The sequence below is a fragment of the Propithecus coquereli genome, unplaced genomic scaffold (assembly GCF_000956105.1).
Source record: "Propithecus coquereli isolate 6110/MARCELLA unplaced genomic scaffold, Pcoq_1.0 Scaffold391, whole genome shotgun sequence".
In the NCBI taxonomy this organism is placed as follows: Eukaryota; Metazoa; Chordata; class Mammalia; order Primates; family Indriidae; genus Propithecus; species Propithecus coquereli.
This window is the reverse complement of record NW_012149630.1, coordinates 1,032,765-1,055,055: the sequence shown is the minus strand read 5'-3', so window position 1 is coordinate 1,055,055 and position 22,291 is coordinate 1,032,765. Positions and strand designations below refer to the sequence as shown.

At 42.9% G+C, this 22,291-nt stretch overlaps 2 long non-coding RNA genes across 2 annotated transcripts in view; one reads left to right on the top strand and one right to left on the bottom strand.

Annotated features, from left to right (window-relative positions):
• Positions 1 to 16,281, bottom strand: part of LOC105817026 — an 89,168-nt gene extending 72,887 nt beyond the window's left edge. The window contains exons 1-2 of the long non-coding RNA XR_001137816.1: positions 16,118 to 16,281; positions 14,098 to 14,242 (exon numbers count right to left, since the gene is read on the bottom strand). This is a non-coding gene — a long non-coding RNA (uncharacterized LOC105817026). The remainder of the gene's footprint in view (positions 1 to 14,097; positions 14,243 to 16,117) is intronic.
• On the top strand, positions 989 to 3,573 carry LOC105817027. Its single transcript, XR_001137817.1, has 2 exons — positions 989 to 1,060; positions 3,020 to 3,573. It is a non-coding gene; the product is annotated as an uncharacterized LOC105817027 (long non-coding RNA).
• Positions 16,282 to 22,291: the final 6,010 nt, after the last annotated feature.

The window sequence follows — 22,291 nt, the reverse complement described above, 5'->3', positions numbered from 1 at the left end:
CCCCAGAAGGCCGCAGAGACATGAAAAGTCTCTCCCCCAGCCCGGCTACTGGGTGCTCCCACTAAACTCATCACACCCCCTCCCCCAGAAAACAGATGCACACCCCTTCTCCCTGAGCTCCCAGAAACAGCCTCTCCCTCACCTCGGAAAGCACCCCACCCAGCACTCACAGCCCCCTCAAAACCACCACTCACCACTGAGCCAGGAGGAGCTATCGTGCAGGACGTAAGAGGATGGGAGAGAAGAGGCAGCGGGGAAAGTTGGAACGAAGCAAGAAAGCACGGGAGATAAGTTTTTTAACCTGCCCAACTTCCATCATCAAACATTCTAAAGAAAAAGGATGGAGTGAACAGCCGATACCTGGTTCTCATAACACACAAATTCTGGTAACAGAAATCATTCTTATTATTAATAAACAGCCACCAAGAATTAAGTGTTTGGGATGAGCCAACACTCTGTTAGGGGCTTTGCATGCATGTGCTCATTTACGCCTCCAGTCAATGCTGATACCAGACACCATGGCTGCCACGAAGACAAACTGACACTCACAGACTCAGTCATTTCTCAAGAAGCCAAAGCTGCTAAGAGGCAGAGAATCAGTGCAAATTATAGGACAGAACAAAAACTACCTGATCCAAAGTGAAACATTCCAGAGTGATCTAATGATGTTAAAATTCTAAAACTCAGCACTACCAAAAAATCCATCCTTGCTTCAAACCCAGCTGGACGTGACCCACCCCAGGGAAGCACACTGTAGCTACACTGGTGAGGGTGCCCAACGGCCCGATGCAGCAGTACAACACGTCCAGTGACTTTTACATTTTGTATGGCTTAGGCGGACCACATCTCTGTGACACGGGGCCTGGCTGGCTTGCTATTTGTGAAGGCAGTGAAACAAACAGTGCCTTCCAGAAAGCAGATTTGCTTATCTATGGGTCCCCTTTTCTGAGGCTGCCTTCAGATGTGAGGCCCAGCAGGCCTCTTCTAGAATGAAGCCAAGGGCAAGTGACAAGGAAGAAGGGCAATGGAGGTGACAGAGATGGAAGGTAGAGTCAAAGTGGTAAAATCCTGGGAGAGGGACTGTAGAAGGAAATTACAAAGAAAGAAAGAGCAAGCATGACTAGAATTCGCCTCCCCCACAGGACCTTGCGGAAGGCCTGCAGAGAATACCCAGTCCAGGAGACGGCCAAGGCATCGCACTCAATGCACGTCTTGCAACCCAGGAGGAGCTGTGTGTGTCGCGAGGAGTTTGCAGCCCGACCTGGATGCAGTAACAGAGAGAGTACTAGGATCGATAGGCGTGAGCAGCTCAGGAGGGCCTCAGCCTGCCATGCCTGTCTCAACCCAGTCCTCCTGTTTTGCAGAGCAGGAAACCCTAATGCAGAGAAGCAAAGCCCTTCAAAGACAGTTTATGAATTCCAGGCAGGGCTGATTTCATGGGCATGTGACTTGTGCAGTCCCACAGGGCCCTGTGCTCAGCAAAGCCACACAGTCAGAAGGGCCCCCGCCCATGGTTTAATGCTCCGCTGTCACTATCTTGAAATTCTTAATACTTTCTAACTAAGGACCTTGCGTTTTAATCTTGCACTGGGCCAGCAGACTATGTAGCTGGTCTTCTCATGTTTTGTTTGTTCTTTGAATTTTCAAATGCCTTATACGTCTTAGACTTTTATTTAACATTTTTACAACTTGTTTCATGGGCTGTTTATACTCTATGAGACCTGGCTGTCCTAAGTGCTCAAAAAATTGATATTTAATGCAGAGGGCAGCATTTTTTTTTCACCCTATCCCTCCTGCATGCTCCAACTTGCAAACCAAAATATGCTTCATATGACTGTCAGAGCCCAAGGAAAAACAAGACACAGATGTCACTAATGGGTTAAATGGGAGTATGATGGGACAGGGTGCATTTTTAACCTCGAGGGGCTGTGAAAGTCTGAACTATTCACAAAAAACATCTGTCCCAGACCCTCAAACTTATCCTATTTTATCCACAATCAAATATATGCCTCCCAAATATGCACATGTATGTGTGTACACACATGCACACGCACAAACATGTACAACACACATACCCACAGAAAACGCAGCTCTACAGGCCTGCTATGTCCTTAGTTCCACATACGTTACAAAGATCAGACACCATTTGATCCTTACGGTGGTGTCCTCAAACAGAGGACGAAAACCAAATATAAATGCTTACACTGGAAGAGCAAGTAGTTATTAAGAATCATACAGAAGACTGTTTTATGATACGGGAAAATGTTCTTGATACACAGTGGAATAAAAGCATGTAACAAAAAAGTATATGGAATATGATCTGTATATTTTTTAAATAGTATGTATATCCGTATGTGTACACATATACTTAGATATATACACTCACAAACACAAGCCAATGTTGATATCCACGTCCACATGTGTATATAAACATAGATACAGGCGTGGATATTACCGTGATCCCATGGCTGTGTGACTCAGTGAAAATCATGTCCCGTCTTTGAACCACATTTTTCTCACGGACAAAGGTGTGGCTTGGATAGGACCATGACTTAGGTCCTCTGGAGCTCTAACAGGTCCCCATTCTGGGGGTCAGGACAGCCCAAGAAGTTCCTCCATTTATTTCAGACTCCAAGTCTGAAAAGCAAATTGGCCCCCACCTGCCTCCTCATTCTGACGGGAAGCTTGAATACTCACTTGCCATAGGTAAAGGAAAAAAACTACTTTTCTTTAAAGATATGGATAATGGTTACAGATATCTTGCAACCTAAGAATATTTTCAAAACATGTTTTTCTGAGTTATTCACTGGAAGACTCTCCCCAACCCAAGGGCTAAAGACACTCTGACATGGAACAACACAAGTTCAAGTTCAAGGGAAACGTTCCATCCTCTTTCAGCCTTCACTTAGCTCCCTCACACATGGTGCACGGTCAGACTCCTTGGGATTTTCCCATTCTGAAAGAGAAGCCGTTTGGCAAGCCAGGCTCTATGACCACCCATGATCTGAATTATGCACAGGTGTTTGAAAATACAGAGGGATCCAGCATAATTAAGAGCATTAAGCAATCATCTCAGGCCAAGAAGGCAGTTGAAGAAAAGAAGAACAGAGTTTGGGCAACACTTTGGGAAATAAATTCCACAGCCTTTCACCAAGTTGAGATCTTGGCTTTGGACACACATAAAAATGAGCCTGGCCTGATCTTAGCTCCCAGTGGACATCTGCCAGATCACAAAATTTGACCCAATTGGCCTGCCTTACAACAGAGAAGGCCACTGCTGGCGCAGCAGATGGTACCACTGGTAAGAGCCAACGTGGACGGACAGGGCAGCGGCAGGGAAATGGCAGAGCACAGCTGGCCCAAGCCAGGGTGGGCGTCTTTGCTTTTATAGGAGAATCATTTTTATAACACATTTTTAAAAAACTACATCGGAGCAGCCGTCGATCTGACTTTCTTCTTTTGCAGACTTCAATTACCCTTTCTTTACGTCCTATAAAACAGCTAATTATTCTTTTATTTTCTTTCTTGTCACTTGGTACCGTTGAACAGTAGTAAAACAACTGCTAACCCCTATCCACAGACAAATGTCTGGTACGGAGAATTGTATCAGAAATATTTCTCGGCAAAGAAGGTGGGGTCAGTGTTTACCCACAAGGTTTTAGGAACTAGACAAAGATACTAAGTTACAAGTATTACTTCTCTTTAAATAAACCATTACCAAGTATAACCTTATTTGATATGAAAAACTCATTCTTTTAAAAATTAAAACTGCTGTTTAATGGGTAACACTAACTCTAATAGTCTCTGTTTAACACAGACCAGTCATTTAAAATAAGAGCATTGTCCAAACATTCCTCCTTTGTTATATTTTTGCCCATTCTTCAGGGAAACACTATCTACCTTTAGAGTCATTTTGTTTAACATCTCCAGTCATTTATGCTATTTACTGAGTATCTGATATTTCTAATAAAATGTCAGTACAAATAACCAAGTTGTCTAGGAGGAAAAAAAAAAAAATAAAGTTTTCCCAATCTTCCCTGGCTGGTCAAGGTAAACATTTCTAGATGGTCCGAGTCAGTTAGCCAGGCTGATACACAAATGCCTTTTCTCTTTCCTGTTAAATTACAAAAGATTATCATTTTACTCAGCAATGAGCCTGACTAAATTGAAACTCTGTACATCAGAATTAAATATGTTCTATCTACTCAAAATGAACAGTGTATTATTTATCACTAATACTTAATGACAAAAAAACTGATAACTTTCTCCGATTATACCACTGATTTCATCTCGTCTCGCATCATCGATTCTCTTGGTCATTAGCATAATCACAGAGCATCAACTCTGGCTTATGCAGCAAGTTTGATAACAGAGATGAAAGTAGACACACACTATTTTAAAAACATGTTCCGATTTTCATCTAAGTATATCTTTATTTATATGGCTTTCTTACCATAAAGATGCCAGTCCTTTAAAATATGCAGAAATCACTTTCTACACTGAAGAACAAGGTGCTATATCATAACAAGGATACAGAAGTATAAAGCGCCTGTTAATTAAACATCGCTTTTTAACTCGCTACCCTGCATATGTAATGTTAAGTTCTAAGCCAAGTCTTTAAATAAGAATGAGAAAATGGCTAGGCTCCTTCAAATGAATGCTTTGCCTGTTTTTTTTTTTCCTTTAATGTAAGAGATCAGCCACTTGATAGATTATTTTTTAAAAATCAAATTCCCTAAAAAATGGTTGAGATTTTTAAAGTTCTTTCCCCCCCAAAACACTGACAAATGAACAAATTATGAGGTTCCAGTCAAGACTGAAGGTTTCACATGAACCCCAAACTTTCAATGTATGGTACTGCAGAATGCTGCTCGGTTTTTAGGTTCGATTTTAAAGAACTTACCTTGAATTAAAGAACCTTCAAAAGGTTTGTATGGAAAAATGAATAAGCTACAGCTACACGTATCCACATGAATAAATTTTACTAACTCTATGGCATAAAAAAAAAAAGCAAGTTACTAAATACATATAGTAGGATCCTATCAGTATAAACCTTGAACGTGCAAAACAAAATCCTATATTTTGGGGACTACTATACACAAATATGTGTTAAAAATATAAAGAACTGCATGGGATGAAAACCAGCCAGCTAAGAATTGTGGTTAAGTAACCTCTAGGAGAGAAGGACAGAGGTAACATGAAGGAGGGATATTCCAGAAGCTTCTTCAACTGGATCAGCAATGTGTTCTTGCTAGAGCTGGGCTACAGGTACTTGGGTGCTCATTGAATCATCCTTTGTTCCTTTTTTGTGTCTTACATATTTGACAATAAAAACTGAAAAATATAAGCACACAGTTTTAAGATAAATAGCTTTGTAAATATCTACCGGATCTCTTTCCTCAAAAAGGAAAGAAAGTAGCCTTGTTCTCAGCTCAAAGATCAAAGTGCTTGAGGCCAAGGCATCCCATTTTATTCAACACTGGTTACAAATACTGAAACCCTGCCTCCCAATATAAAGTCCATTTCTACTGTTTTCAGAAGTGCTTATTGTTACCTTATATTTAAAGAATTCTTTAACCTCGGTACTCTGCCATGGGAAAGTCATCTCTAACAGATATACTCTTTATATTTAATAAAAGTGACCGCCCTGCTTCCTAAGCAAAAAAAAACAAAAACAAACACAGAAATGAGATCTCTCTTTAAGTATCTTCTTCATCTTGAGTTGATACGAATACACACACAAAGAAGAATAAGCTAGAGGCATACCTTGCGTGTGATTTCAGGACAAAGGGGTATCTCAGAGAAAGGCGAACTTCCGCCAGGTACAGAGTCCCTCCGTGCCCACCCCATCCCCATCCTGAAATATTTAAACCTTGTGCTGCAGTCGCTGTAAGGACAGCAAGACAAAAGGAAGAAGCACCCCCAGTCAGCAGCCAAGAGGATGACTTGCTTCTACAAGTATAAGAATTTGTTGCAAGCTTACCAAAGTTACGGCTGCGCGTTTACTGTCAACACGCATCGCACTGCAACAAGAGCCATTATTTAGAAAACAAGATGAACACATTGAAGCGGCTGAACCCTTCTTAAACCCAGAAAAGGCAAAACAGCGGCAGGCCTGCAACATGCCTGATGGAGCCCGTAAAAGAAAAGTCGAGACTAAACGATTTTCTATTTTAATAGACTATTTTCCCCAAAATTACTTAAAGTTGCACATGGACAGCAATGTTCTCTGAAGATGCCCTACCCCCTCCCAAGGCTCAACTAGCTTTCTTCCAAATAATTAAACGGGGCAAACTATCTATTAGAAAATTTCTATAATACATCACTAAAAAAGGGTCTGTCATTGATTCCGTAATGAAATATCAGTTAATTGCTTAACCTTTCTTAATGAAATGATTAACATCCTTTCAACAAACAAGGCGGACTGATTTAACATCAAGCTGTAGATCACCGGTGACAGCAGTAATAGGATACACCCTCTACCATTCCACCTTCTATTTTTTCAATCAGTTCTATTTTCCATCTTTTATAGAAATTCTTTATTGTGGGGTAGAGGCACTCTAGTTTTAGAACTTGGTCCACCAGAGATTTTTTTTTTTTTTAAAGTGCTTCAGGGGTCTGACTAGAAATAAAAGAACTTTGTATTACAGGAATCTCCCAAATGCCTCCTCAACCTAGAGCCAAAGCAACTGTGAAGCTCTAAACATAAAAACAATTGCCAGCTCTTTGGCAGCTATTAAAATAAAGCCACACCCAAAGTCAAAATGGAAATTAAAAATTAGGTGAGGGCATTTTGGACACTTTATTACTGGGTAACTTCAAAAGGCACGTTACTAATACAGATGAAAAATGTCTGTAGAACTTTTATTTAAATAACTCTTTTGATCTTACTGGTTAGATCTTTAGCTGAGGCCCTGAATATTTAAACAAGCCTCCTTAGCATTTTATCTTCCTTTATTTCATAACCTTTGTAGGATACATTCTTCTTGGGATTCTGCTTGCTTGATTTGTGTGGCGTCGTTGGCTAGGCTATTTCCACCAATATTTGTACATGCCTCATCACATACGACAATAGAGAATTTCCCAAGATGCCCAGCGAAATCAAAATACTTGTGCTAGCAGGGTTAATCTAATGAGCAAACAGTTAAGATTTAAAAATTAAGATGGAATACTCAGAGAAAAAAAAAAAAACCCAGAAAGCCATTTGACACTAATTGGTAGCTACAACATGACAATGTCCATTGGGAAACATGGATGCAAGCAAGACGTAATTTGTAAGGAAATAGCTGATATCTGGTGAAAACTACCGATGTTCCAAGTTGTTCCTACCACTTCATTGAACCGTGACACTCTTGTTCTGCCTCTGTTTCTCTAAGTATCTAATGTTTCTTTTTGTGCTTGACTCTGAAAAGGGAGCCCGTCTTCCTGTCTTAGGTTTCACAATGGCCACGCAGTTCAATTAAACCCTTAAGAAGGGTTGTAGGCATTCCTCCAATTCTGATCATTGAAGAGTCCAGCTTTCCCACTTTGGTGAGCATCAGAGTCATGTGGGGTGCTTTTTTAAAATGCAAATGCTAGCCCCACCCCAAATATGGCATATCCAGGAGCAGCGCAACTGCGTCTGTGTTTGGAACAACGGCTCTGCTGTGATTCCAATATTCATGCTTGGTTAAAAACCACCGGTTCTCACTTGTAATGAAAATCTAAATACATTAAAAATAACATAGGATGGGCCTCAATGTAAAGCAAAAAAAAAAAAAAAGTAATCAGTTAAATCCAAGTGAATGTCGAGATTCCAGTTCCAGAATATCTAGCAGAATAAATCACTTCATCCATGGCTCTCTGTTTCGTGTGCATCAGAATTACCAGGGGAAGTTTCTTATCAATGTACATCCCCATGTCAGTCAGCAAAAATTCTGATTCAAGAATCTGTATTTTAATAACATCTCCTGACATACACATACACATACACACACACACACACACACACACACACACACACACACGCTGATGTGGATGCAGGTGAGCAAGAAACCTCACTTTAAAACAGGCTGAATTAGGACGGACTGCAACCACTTTCCACTTCAGGAAGGCATCTGTCTCCATCTCTGTGCTCACCTGCCCCCAGGAGGGGAAGCCACAGGCATCACTGGCCAGGCATCACCAACTCAGGGGACAGGCACTAGGGCAGGAGAAACTCAAAACTCATACCACGCCCTCCTCCGCAAAGGCTGCAGTCACTGTCCAAAGAGCACCAAGAACATCTTAAAAGATAAAAGTAATAACAAAGCCCCTTATCATTGGATCTCTATGTTCAAAGAACATACCTTAAAATATTACCCCGAATTCACAGGCAGTGAACCTGGAGCAAAAAAAGTCACGTTATGACTCAATTTCACAGCTGGGCGGGAGAAAAAGACACCTCGGAAATTCAGTTTTTGAGTTTGATGCTAGAAATATTATTCAGTATCCTCATCAACAAAGTAGCTCACAAAATTAGCTAAAATCTGAGAATCTGGCAAAATGTGGCTTTCTATTTGATTCACTAGTAATAAATAAACACATACCAAAATACAAAATTCAGGAGAAAAATCTTTGTCCCATCCTGTGCAAATCTATTCTATTTAATATAAATAGGGGGCCAATAATGCCAACCTCAGATATAGTTCCCCCTCAGTAAATTGTCCTATAACATGCTAGCCTCTGATTATCTTCAAACTGTTGAAATCAAACAGAATGACATGAGCTTTCCATTCAACAATCTCTTGATTTCAGCTGTTTATCTGAATTAGCAGCAGTTTGAGGAAATAAACCCATCACAACATGATGATGAGTACAGAGAAGTAAACAGTAAACAGAACACTGGAACACAATTTAGTGTGTATTCATAATCCTTTTTTAAAAAAAAAACCACACTATTTTACCAAAAATGTGATTTGGAAAGAAAGTACAATTAGCTTTGCACAGGCACTGCTGAGATGTTCCCGAACACACCAGACATATGTAAATATTTCGTGATATCAGTTCCATTTGAGTAGACCTGTCAAGATATTTACAGGGCTTGACAGTACTTCTGTCTTTAATTAAATTTTTGCCCAGATACTTTAATGTAATTTAAATAGATTATTAGTTGTCAGGATCTAATATAAATTTTGTTTACGATTTAGTTACTTTAAGTACTCAGACTGAAGGAACTAATTTAACTCCACCAGTGAGCAGCCTTAAGCATCAAGACCAAACCACTAAAAAGCTCCTACTCCCCTTTGCACTCTCCCAGTAATCTTCAATTATTACAATTTAATTGTAAATTTCATGGCACTAAATCAAGACCCCCTCCCCCCTTTTCAAACAAAACAGCTTAGACAGGCTCATGAGGAAAAACCCATTTACACCTGTTCAGGTACTAGGTTCTTCCTTTTAGGCAGCTCGTTCTTCCAGAGTCTGGCTAGGTGGGAAACGTTTTTTCTCACTTTAAGTCCCATAAAATAACTCCCGAACAAACACCTGTTGTGCACAAGGCAGGGCATATATTAAACACTGGCATCAGGGGACTGCAAAAAGGAAAACAAGCCTTGCAAGACATCCGCAAGCCAATCTGCTCAATAGATTTCACGACTAGGTAAAACAACAGTGCGAGGAAAAGGACAGAGCTTCCGGCACAACCTTCTCATGAATGGGAGCTGACTTCCAAACAACGCTTGAAAAATGCCTTAGCACAAACTGACTGTAATTAATAAGAATAATTTATTAGAGAAACAAAGAACGCTGTCTAATTGTCTTTCCCGACTGCCATGCACTTTCCCCTACTGTACTTCCTCTTTACAGAATAAATACCAGCCGTGCAGCCCTAACTGCAAGAACATTATCTATGGGATGCAAAACCAAAGTACTCCTTGAAATCAAACATTTCGTGCATTTATTTTTAGGTTGGCAACACAAGCCAAATCTGCTTAATTTCCACTAAGCGCATGGTCACATGCACATGGAAATAAACTATAAACGTCCCGGAAAAAAAAAAAAAAGAAAAAGCCCGTCATGGAGAAGATACCCCAAATTTGGCCAGGTTCACCCGTTTCAGGAACTCGCCTCATCTTATGGCCTGCTGCTAGTTTCAGCTTTTGGCACTTTTAACCTTAATTCATCCAAGTATCGCAGAAGAGAAATATGTTTAAAAATCAGTTTAAGATGGCTCCTTGGAAAGCACATGTATGGCAAACTGGCCTGCGGACTAGAGTAACAAATCACAAGAAAGATCATTCAGAAAACACACGGGCCCAAGTGGAAACTTACTTGGCTCACTGGCTTCTCGCACAAACTCAGTGTTTGATCACCTGGTGGGTGACTAACTACCATCAACTTAAAAAAAAAAAAAAAATCCCCTGCAAAGAGTAAAAGTGTTATGTTGGCTCACATATAAAGTTCACCTGTCTATTCAGCGGATGCCTTTCTTGAGGTTTTTTTCTTCAGAAAACAAACCCCTACCTGCTTGAGAGCTTAATACACTCTAGGTTTAAAAAATATACTTTAAAAAAAAAAGGCCAATATTGCTGGCTTAGCAAAAATGATATTTACTATGACTGAAATCTGTAAAGGTGTGTGACATCTAACAGTATAAGAAGGAAAGGAAAAAACCCCTTAGCAGAAATTGAATTTTTTTTTTATGAACAAAAATACCACCTGTGTAAATCTAGCCATGTTCTGGAAACCCTTTCTCGGTTATAGAGGAACAGCTCATACTCAGTGCCTTGAAGTTGCAATTAAATTGTAGTAATTTAAGATTACCAGGAGAGCAAAGGGCAGTGGGCGATCTTTGGAGGGCTTCCCTCCCCACTTAATGCTCTTCAGTCAGGGGTTAAATGAGTTTCTTTAATGTAAGTACCTTAAAGTAACTGAATCATAAACAAAATTTATTTTTTTTCTGACAGCCTGCAATCTATTTAGGTTTTATTAACGTGTGCCTAAAATTATTTTTAAAAGACAAAACTCTTGCTATACCCTATAAATTGTCTTGGATTCACACTGAAATGTGATCGGTACTGTAACACCTAACCTTGTCCAAATACATACTTTTTTGCGATGCGGAATCTTACAAGCTAATGTTTCAAAATTGAGTTTGAGTCTTAAGTTAAACATGAAAACCAAATAAATATGCACAATAAGATTGGCTGCAAAGAGGAGGCTGGGTTCAAAAGAAGTTGTCACATCTGCTATATTCTCCCTTCTCTTTCTTAATTTTGGCATTGGATGTGCTGTGATATAAATATATTTGGGAAATATCACAATTCTTCTGTTAACTTAAACAACTGCTGAAAACAGACATACCCTTCAACAGAGCCTAAGATGCAAATTTACAAGGCCAGGAGTATAGTCTCAAAGGAAGCAAAGAAACTTAGTAACAGAAAACCATGCCTAGGCTCAGTATTAACTCAGTTAACTTTTGCTGTTGTTAGTACACATGACTTAACTAGAAAATATTTATAGCTTTTTAAAAACATTACATATTGCAGAAAATTGCCTAATAGCACGCATGTGTATGTTTAACTCACATTGCTTAATTATACAATAGATATATCCAATAAAAGCTACAGACTTTGAAACATTGTGTACCATGGTTATGAAACTCTGGCTTATAAAAAAATATAAAGTGCTTACTATGTGACCCACACTTGTTAATTAAAAATATAATCCTTAAATGACAAGTATTTTTATTCTTCTATATGTGTTTACTTGTCCTATTTCCTACTTTGTTCTACTTAATTAAAAATGACATTTAATTTGGGGATAGTTTATAGCAGAAAAAAAAAGTGTTACACAGTTTATACTCCAGGATTTAAATATAAACACAAAATCTTAGAGACATCTCTAGCAATATAAACCCCTTAATTTGAGACAGTTAATTTGAATAGTTGATATTTCTTTCATTACACTTTGATAAACCTGTGAAAACAAAATGCTAAAGTAATTACTGTTACTACTCCCTTTAAAAATGTAAAGCAGTTAAATTTTCCTAGACAACAAGCAAGGACAAGTACAGAGAACTTGAATAAAAGTAGCAACGTGGTCATGTTGAATGTCAATCTAAAAAAGGAGGTTATGTCTAATCTGGAGTCTGCTCTCTCGCCTTTTTAAATTCCAAGAGTGGGCTGACACAAAACTTCATCACCAGGGATTTTTTTTTTTTTTTTTTTTTTTTAGCTTCACATCAGATTTAAACCCTCACATACAAAACCTTGGCTTTCCTGACAAGGCAGATCTTCTAAACTCGATGTGAGAAAATGTTATCTAACTCTAGTGTAGGAGTCTAATGTTGGTAAAAAGAATTGCACTGCACAGTACTGGGTAGCAAGACAGCCTCCGGACGACTTAATATTCTTTTAATACCTTTTCGGGTGCATTCTCCTCATAAGGAACGATGCATTTAAAAAATAAATAACTTCTTTGGCAACTCAGCTTCCATAAGAAACTTAAATGTTGCCCAGAGAGGGGCTGAGTATTTCTTTCCAAGTGAGCCTTCGCTTGCACAACAAAGATCAGCATTTGCAATGGTCCATTTCTGCATAAGTGAACATATAGCCTTGCTGCTTGATGGAATAGTCCAGGGTTCTCCGTGTAGCAGCTCCTGACAACAACCCAGCAGCAGTTCTGTTTGATCTCTCCTGCTTCCTTAATTTGGGTTGTCAAGGTTCAGCAGTTGGAGGCTGTTTACTTTACTTTTTCAAAAAAAAAAAAAAAGTGATTTTTTTTTTTCTGTCTCATACAATGACTAATCCAAAGTCTAAGGGGGGTGGGGGATGTAGCCAGTGGCAAGATGTTAAACCTTTTTTTTCCCTTTGCAAGTGAGATTTTAGCTGACACCTTTTGAATGGTAACTAGTTGAGTTCCTTTTTTATATTTTTCATGCTCTTTAATTATAAGACGTTTCAAATAGGAAAAAAAAAACCATTCCAAATTTCTGAAACCGTGAGCCCAGTTTTCTTTTCCTGGACTCAAAGAGATGGGTATTTCCACTTTGAGAATCAAAACTCCAGTGGAATTCTAAAAAAGATTTGGTACATTTCTCTCTGGAACAGAAAAACAGCAGAAACTCCTCAGTCTCCATTATGCAGGCTACCCCTGGGTAGAAAACACCTGAAGTCTTTACTATTTCTTTTCAAATTCTAGTTAAGACATCTGGTTCCAAATTGATTCTCAATGTTGAAAAATCAGGGTAGGGGAGGAGATGGGATGTAAAAATCGTGCAGACATTCTTCAATATATTTTCAGTAGTAGAAAAATTCCTTAAAAATCCTTGAGGTTTTCTCAACTCAGCTATTGTGCAGGTCCTAAACCTTCAAGTCTCCGGACAACCAATGGTGAAGTGTAGAGGGCTTGAATGTACACATGGCTTTCAAAGGGAATCCAGAATGCTCCTCCAGCATTCTTGTTTAAAGAGCAGCAACAAAAAAAGAAAATCTTAACTTAGAAAATACCTGTGACCAGACATGAGAGCAACCCCAGCCCCTCAGAAGTGGACTGGAGAAGCTCACATGCAGTGAAATGAAATGTTTATATTAATTTCATCATTCTGCCCAAGCCTCACAGATGATGGCTTGGTGGTGGGGAGATAGGGAAGAGGAAGAAATAAGTTTCATTTTGGGTCTTCTCGGCGAGCAAAAAGAAAATGAATTAAGACGAAAGCGTAGGATGAGCCCAGACTAAATCAATACACTTTGTAATCAGCCCAGCAAGGGTATTTGGACACAATGACTTGGAAATAATTAACAGTTATAAGGGGGAGTGGGGTAAGAAAGGGGGAGAGAGATGTCACCATATTTTATCGGAGCACTTTGCTCCATGCTAAACTTTGATCTCCAGATTTTCGGATTTAGGAAGGAAAGAGGGAAAAAAGCAGAAAAAAAGTCCAGTATTCCGAAGCACCTACCGGCTTGAGGATGGGCACATTCCTCCCTCTCGGCGCCTTATCGCTATGCTCGCGCCGCCCAGGCTGGCTCTTTACGGACGGAGAGCCCCCGATGCAACCCGGGGTTCTCGGGTGTCCCTTGCCCCCGCGCCCCCGCCCGCCTTCTTGCCCCGGCGCCCGCGGCCGCCTCGACTTACCCGCGGAGTCCGGAGAGGGAGTGGGAGCGCCGCCTTCACGCCCGCGGAGGAGGCGCCGGCAGCACCATGGTCCCCGGCGCCGCTGCCGCTGCCCCTTGCCCGCTCGCTCGCCGCGCGCTCTCTTCCTCTTGCAAACTTTCGGGTTCTGCGGTCGACAAGAAACCGGGGCGACCCTCAGCAAGTCTTCCCCGTGCAGGTTGGGGGGGGACTGAAGGGGACGGGACGGGTGAGAAGGCCTAGGGGCCAAGACACAGAGGGCAGCGGGCTCGGAGGACCCGCGAGTGCGCGTGGAGGGAAGAGAGGATGCGGCTCAGGGAATCCCTGCAAGGATCCCGAGACCGGGAAATCGGCCCGAGCCAAAGTCTCAGCACCTTCCCCAGAATCTTACAAAGTTGCAACAACAAAAAAGAGGGGGGAGGAACAAGGCGAAGGGGGTGGGATAGGGATACGATCGCAGGCTCAAGGTTTGGAGTTACAACTGTTTATTTAGTCCTTATTCTCATAGGGGGCGGGAGCTGCGCGGGAATGGGGGGGCGCAGACAGCGATTTCGAAGCAAACACTTGGGAAGGGGGTATGCGACTTTGTTTCTGGGCGCGCAGCTCCCCGGCGCCCGTGTGTGTCACCGCCTGTCTGCTGGGACCAAGGCGGAGCTCACAACAGGTGGGGAGGGGGGCTCGTCGAGGGCCAAAAAGGAGAAGGAATCTAAGTTTCCGAGCGCGACGCTGTCTGAGTAGGAGGGAGGCGGGGGCGAGGGGAGGCGGAGGCAGCAAATGACCGCGACCCCGCGGCAACTGGCAAACTCCTCGGCTCCCCGCGCCGCCGCCACCGCCGCGGTCCCCACCCGAAGCGCACACCGCCTCGGCTCGCTGGCTCCGAGGAGTCGTCTCTGCGGGACAGGAATAGAGCGCGGGGAGCTCGGGAGGAAGGCTGCGCGCAGGCGAGGGACGGAGAGCCATCGGCCGCCGGGACAGGGCCGAAGGAAAGCGGGGACACGCGCGCGTCGCAGGACAGATCGGGGCTTGGGAAATTCCCCTGTTCCCCAACCTTAAGAGGGGGGTAAAACCAGAAAATGTGTATGGTAGGGGGAGAGGGATTCCGGCGTGGCGACTCCTCGCAGCGCACCCTGCTCCCACGCCCACCCGCAGATCTGGCCAAGGCTGTTGCGGGAGCGTGTCGGGGAAGCTGGGGCCGTGGGGGCCGAGCGCGCGTGGGGCTGCGTGTCTGGCTGGGGGTGCGCAGGTGTGTGTTTGAGTTTTCCGGGCTCCGAAGGGGTGGCGGGAGAGCTTCCCCGCCGCTGGCTTCGGGGCAAGGCACGCGTGGCATCGGGGAAGTTCCTCAGTGCGGGGCCCAGGGCCAGGCTTCCCCAGTCGGTCCGCTGGGGCCTGCGGGGCAACCCAAGGGCACCGAAGGGGCACACACCCGCGGAGGAGGAAGGGAAAAAGTTTGCTCCAAGTCCAAACTTTGGGCCCAGAAGGTGCCCGGCGTGCGCCCCCTCCTGCCGCGGCCCGGACCCGGGGCCCCGCACCCGCCCCGCGCCCCGGCGGCCACCGGACGCCAACGCCGGGCACCGAAAGTTGCGACAGGAGGCCTCTGCTTATTGATTTCTCTCCCTCGGGCGATCGTGGAGAGCGCAGAGAGAGGCGTGAAAGGGCCTGGGGGAGGCAATTTCGCCTCCTCCCAGCCGCCGCCGCCGCCGCCGCCGCCCCCCCATTTGACTTATGCAAATAAACCCAAAGGGTGCGGGCGCCGCCGGAGCTCCCTCCACCCGCGCGCGCCGGCCCGCAGCCCCCACCCATCCCAGAGCCTGGGCCCCGACCCAGGGAAGAGAGGAAGAGAGGGGAGGGCTGGGGGAGATGCACGTGGAGCCTGGAGATGGAAAGTAGTTTTTTTTTCTTTTCTTTTTTCTTTCCTTTTTTTTTTTTTTTTTGTGCTGGTTGTTGTTGTTGTTTAAAGTGGCGGAAACAAGGCAGGAGGCGGCTTGGGAAAAAGTGGAGCAGAAATGGAAAAATACAAACTCACCCGCTGCAAATGGTCTCTCGGTGCAAACTAAGGTGTTTTCGGGCCTTTCCCCGCGCGCGCCCACTCCCGCCCGCGCGCGCACCCCGCGCACACACTCACTCGCGCACACACACTCGCGCACACGCGCGCACACACGCACTCCCGGGCGAGGGCCGGGCCGCGGCGAGTACAGCATGCAGCCGCCACACAATAAATAACAATAGATTCCTCCGCTCCGGACTAGCTTCCCGGAGCCCAGTCAGCGCCAGTGGCGGCGGCGGCGGCAGAGGCGCGGACAGCGCCGGGCCAGGGGCGCCCCCCAGCCTGGCCCGCAGACTCGTGCCAGGGTCCCCTTTCCGCCTCACGCACCTCGCAAGGCCCCCAGCGTCCCCAGAGCCCGAGCTGCGCCCCGCTTCCCTGGCCCCTGGGGCGCTGGCGCCCACCCCCTCCCCCCCATCCCGGAACAAATAAATAAATAAGGCGCGCGAGAGAGGCCAACACGTCGCGGAGGGAGATGTTGTTATTTTTCGCTGTTGTGCGTCCCTGACGTCACATCCACCTGCTGGGTAAACAACAGGGCTCGCAGGAAAAAAAATCGCAATTGCCAAAGCGGGGGAGGGGGCGTGGGTTGGGGGGAGGGGGGACCAGGGAGGAGGGAGTGAGGGGCGTCCAGGCTGGGTTGGGAGGAGAGGGAGGCAGAGCCCCGCAGACCAGAGAGAGGAAGGGAACGCCAGAGCAGTCCCTGGCAAGAGAGGGATCTGGCAGGAAAGACCTGGAAAATAAGGGGCATGGGGGCGGAGGGGGGATTCCTCAGAAGATGGGGATAGGGGGACCATTCAGACACAGAGAAGAAATGAGAGGGAGAGTGTTAACAGCTAGGGACAAGATGGGAATGCGACGGCTATTTGCTTGGTTTCTGAGCTAAAAATACAGAAGGGAGGGGAGAGGATAGGCAAGGATGTGAGTTTCCTCCAGTTAAAAGTGAAAGTGTTTTGCCATCAGTGACAGTTGAAGGAGAGGGAGGTGGGAAGTGGTGTTTTCAACCCCCTTTCTCCTCTCCCGTCCTCCCTCGGTCTCTCCTCTTTCTTTCTGCACTTTGTCCAATGAAAGAAGGCGAGTTCGGGAGGTGAAAGTTCAGCAGAAGGACAAACCCCTGTTTGCAAGGAAACAGAAACCCCGCCAGCCAGCGAGGGGTTTTTCCCCCCTGTATCGGGGAATCAGAGAGTATGTTGTGGGACGAGCTTCACTCCCCTTCCTTGCCAGAGTCACTGCAGGAATGTGCAGTTAGGTCCACTTTGGGGGAAAGTGGCTGCATCAGGAACTGTGTTCTTGCCACGGTTCCTCTAAGGAAAGCGCCCGGGGGCTAGCATGTCACTCGGTTGTTTAACACAAATTACCTGCTCTCCCACAGATCATTCATGTGCGAAAAGCTTTGTCCAATTCTTTGACAAGGTGAGATTTTTTTTTTTCTTTTTGCTGTTTTGAAGTTTGGTCGAATTTAGAACTCGAAGGACTAAATTAGGAAACTGAAATGTTTTGAAATACAGATATATAAAACAAAAGAGACTAGTATTTCTTTCGCTTTCATCAACACAAATTGACAAGGAAGCAGATTTTGTGTTTCCAAAATGTGACTTTGAAAGATATAGTACCTCTGTGGCTTTTTCTTGTTGTTAACAGAAATAATTTTTTTCAGACCCATCACCTGAGAAGCTGCCAAACTCCCAAACCAGCATTTCCAGCTACTGGCTGGATGGTGTACCCGGCCAGTTCTTTATGGAAATATATTAAAGGCCACCCCTGTGGATTCCTACAAAGTACTTCCCTTTGCGGGGAGGAGAGAGGCTTACTGTCCCTTTGGTCTTGAGACCAGCACAGTTGTAGGTAATAAATATCCTGAAAAGGTTATTATAAATTCTTTTGGATAACGTCCTTTTACATATATTGTTAAACATTCATTTACAGAAGAATTTAAATCTCAATTTCAAGGGTAGCATAAGACTACCACTTTAAAATTATATCTGCTTCACAAATTAAAAAAAAAAGTAACAAAGCCATTCGCTTATGCTACAGAGTAAAGCCAGAAAAAGGGAGACTGCTAAGGTAATTCCAGTCTGGTAGAATTCAGGTTGCATGCATGCTGCGCAAGGTTCCGTGCCATCCAGGCAAGACTATTCATTGAATCTTTTAGTCTAGACTCTACGTAAATGTATTTTAACTTGCGTAGAATGTCCTAGCTTCCGAGAGGCCAGGGTTCATGCTGTCTTTGTCAAGGCATTAATGACACACCTATTATGTTCTAGACCATATAGTGGCATTGAGGGATGCAAAAATAAAATTCCTGCCCTTGAGGAGCTCACAGTCTACAGCTGTCAATAATAACATATAACATTTATCGAATGCTTACTATGGCCTAGGCACTGATCTAAAATCTGTGTGTTAACTCAGTTAATACTGGCAACAATCCTTTGACATCACTGCAAATTCCATATGCTCAATTCACATGGAATTAAATGGACATCTACAAAGTCACCAGCCTACCAAAAAAATTGTTTTTGATTTCTAAAATATGCCAAATATAACATGTTTATAGGTATATGCCTGGCTGTAGAATTATAACTCAGGGGAATAGTGATTTATTTAAATGTGACAAATCTATCCATAGTCTGTAAAAAAAAAAAAAAATTCATTCTCTGATCTTGTTTTACAGATTAAACTGTGTTTTTTAAAAAATTGTTATTATTGCCATACTAAAAAGATCTTTAGATTGCTGCTGATCCTATTCTGCATTTTAACTGCCTTAAATTCTACATGCACTTGCAAGTGGGGGCCAAAGCTAGGTTGGCAACAAGTTTTGCAGACAAAAGGAAATCCTGGTTGCAGATCTCATGATACATTGTACTCAGTTTTGTGTATGACGCTGTCTCATGTATTGCCTTATTAAGGAACTCCGTGTCCATTTGGTTTACATTAGAGGGAAACTTAACTGCAGCTTAACATATTGTTCATTTTCAACACTGTCACGTTACATTCGTAGGGAGCAGATTTTAATTTCTTTATCAGTAATCAACTGGAAGTTTCTTTTTGTTAAATTAAAGCAAGAAGGGTTTTAAATAAAGGGCATGGGGGTAGGACGCCACCTTTTGGTGATAAAACAAATAGAAATGCCTTTTTAAAACAGATGTTCCTGACATAATTTTATTTTTAATTATACCAAGGCAAAGGTGCTTGTCCCCATTTCATTATATTTTAAGTAACAGGAAAAAAACTAATGTAAATGCAAAATTAGCAAATTATAGTTAACTGCAGCCAAAATTTCCCCAAAGGTATCAGAATATGTTAGTGCCCTGTGACATACTATTAACTATACATTAAACATGAACTTCATTTGCCAAATACGATGTCAATGAATATATGGACATTTGGGGGAAAAAACTGGAGTGGACGTTTACCACTTAATGAGATATCTGAATGCTCCTGTAAGTTTAAAGTTGAACAGAAACTAAAATCACCTCATTCAATGTTTCTTAAATGACAGTTACCACCTTCCAGATTTTTGCTATATTGTAAAACAATAATTCCTGAATAATTAATATACTATCCTCATTGGACTGCAGTTACGGTAATTGTAGTAAATATTTTCATTTAAGTCAGCCTGCTTTTTATTTTTCTTTTACTACTATAAATGGGAAATCAGTAATCTCCCTCCATAAATTAGAAACAAGCACAGTGAAAACAAAGTCACTGAATTCTTTGTTAGAGAGTGGCAAAACAAAAATAAAAATGATTTTTTTTTTTTTAAAAAAAAGGGAGAGTGGCAAGTGTTGAGAAGTGTTAATGACAGGCACATCAATGAGAATCTTTGTTTTCTCTCTTTCTTTTTTTTTTTTTTGAACAACCAGAAGAGTTGAAAGTGATGGGAAAGGAACATAGTTCTCCCTATGTGATTCGGTGATCCTAATGCCATCCTGGTGCCACGGCTCTTGCACTTTGAGAAACGTAGGAAAAACTAAGAATATTAAATCATGTATGAGAAGGCTGAGGCCGGGGAATTTAACTTGCTTTCCAAGGTCAAATAAAGTTGATTAATGGTTGGACAAGGGTTAGAATCCAGGTGTCCTGACTTTGTGTATTTCCATCTCACTCTTTCCACTTCACCAAAGTGACCAGTCCTCAGGCATTATGGGGCTTGTCAAGCCTCCCGGAAAGAGCCAACCTACATATCTCTTGGGAGAAACTGAGGCCACAGAGGGTCAAGGTCAATTCACCCTCCTACTCATCCTCTCTTCTTCCCCCAGATGAGGCACACATCCAGGTAGGGAATAAACAGAGAAAAGGGGAGGGGAGAGTTGAGAGGAGAGAAATGGATTCACAGGGAGGAGGTTAGCAAGCGTGGGCAGACCATTCTCTAAATGAAAGCTTAAACTCCTCAGTTTCCTTCCAAGAAGATAAAAATGGCTAATGAAAATCATGTGTTTCACAGTAAGTGGTAAGAGGAGCCCATCCTCTGTGTTCTGATGTCCCTATATGTCCACACCGGAAACCAGCAAGGGATCTCTTATTTTAACGTATACAATGTTAACAGGCACTCTGAGACAAAACCACATTTGATAATGGAGTGGCTTGAAAAGCTAGTCAGGGAACAGTGAACAACCCCAGCTTTAAAACTGTTTTCCCCAACAACAGAACTTAAGGGGCTCAGCATCAAATCTAGAGACAATAGTGCACTTTTTCTGATGTTCTAACCAGAGAGTGGAATCTTAGTTACCGAGATTGAATTTCCTGCTTTTTTTTTTTCTTTTCTTATAAACATAAATAAATATGGTCTGCAAATTTTGTGTTTTAGAAAAGCACAAAAATATTTGTCCTTGTGAAAAGAGGTTGTGGGTAACTCTACCGTATATACATGGGTCCCAGTGGATTGTAACCCCTATAAACTACAATGCACAATAAAGTATTTGGCCAAGTCCTACACTCCAAAAAGCTATTCTAGTCCCCTAAGCCCTGAGCATTCACAGTGCAACATGTTGGTATCTTGGAGACAGGTAAAGTGAATATGGTGGCTGGACCCCACCTGCTACAGGTTATTAGAACAATCTACAGCCTTGCTATGTAAAATGAGTTATGCTCACCTGTGATATGGGCACCAACTGAGGGTAGTTGAACATGCAGAATCCAGGCCCCACCCCAGACCTACTGAATCAAAATCTGCATTTTAACAAAACCACCCAGCTGAGTCTCACACACATTCAAGTTTGAGAAAGGTGATCTATAGTACAGGATCTATAGTACGCACAGCCCCTTATACAGTAGGCCACATCTCAATAATCTTTACACCCTTAAACTACTTGACAAATAGTCCTGTAAAGTGTCTGCCAGACCTGATTTCTCCAAATTGGCATCTTTTATAAACTTTGTTGGTTTCTTGTTTTTCAACCACTTGCAAAGTTAAGCTGCTAAATCACCTATGTAAACCATGATTAATTCCTTGACATTAATAGCAGGGTGACTTCTCTCTCCTGTTACCCCAAAGAGACTGCTAATTGCCCTCCAATTGTTTACCTTTGTATTGTTTTATGAGAGCTCAGAAAAAGATGAAGATACTCCCCACCAGGCCAGAACAAAATGCCAGACAGGTTTTGAGAAGGCCGAACACATGCTATGACTATACCTTGTTAGTAGAAGGGCTTTGCTTTCTTTGTTTTGTTTTCTTTTTTATGGAAGGGATGACGCCTCCATAATTATAGGTGTTGCTGTTTAAAACCCAGAATGTTTTCCAAACCACTGACGGGCCACACCTCCAGCAGCCCGTGAGCCATCCTGGCTGGATTCTCGTTCCTGTTCTCTAAACAATGTATCAAGACACATCCAAGCACTACTAGATTTACATTAAGTATAACTAGAGAAAGGGGGAACCCATCCAAGTATAATTGTTTCCTGAATAAACGTGAAGGAACCACAGGTAACCCTCACAGCTGAAGGTTAATTTGTATCTGTGAAGTTCTCAAAAGGACCATGGTCAGTCACTTCACCTCCCTAACAAGACAACAGGTTACTTTTGTAACCCCTCGAAAAAATAATTAAAACCATTGTTTTAATGCTATCCTAAGGCAGTGTAATTAACTCTGTGAGTGAGTAATTGTGTACCTGAATTCAAAATAAAGATTTCCCATGTAAAGCAAAGTTCTGATGGTA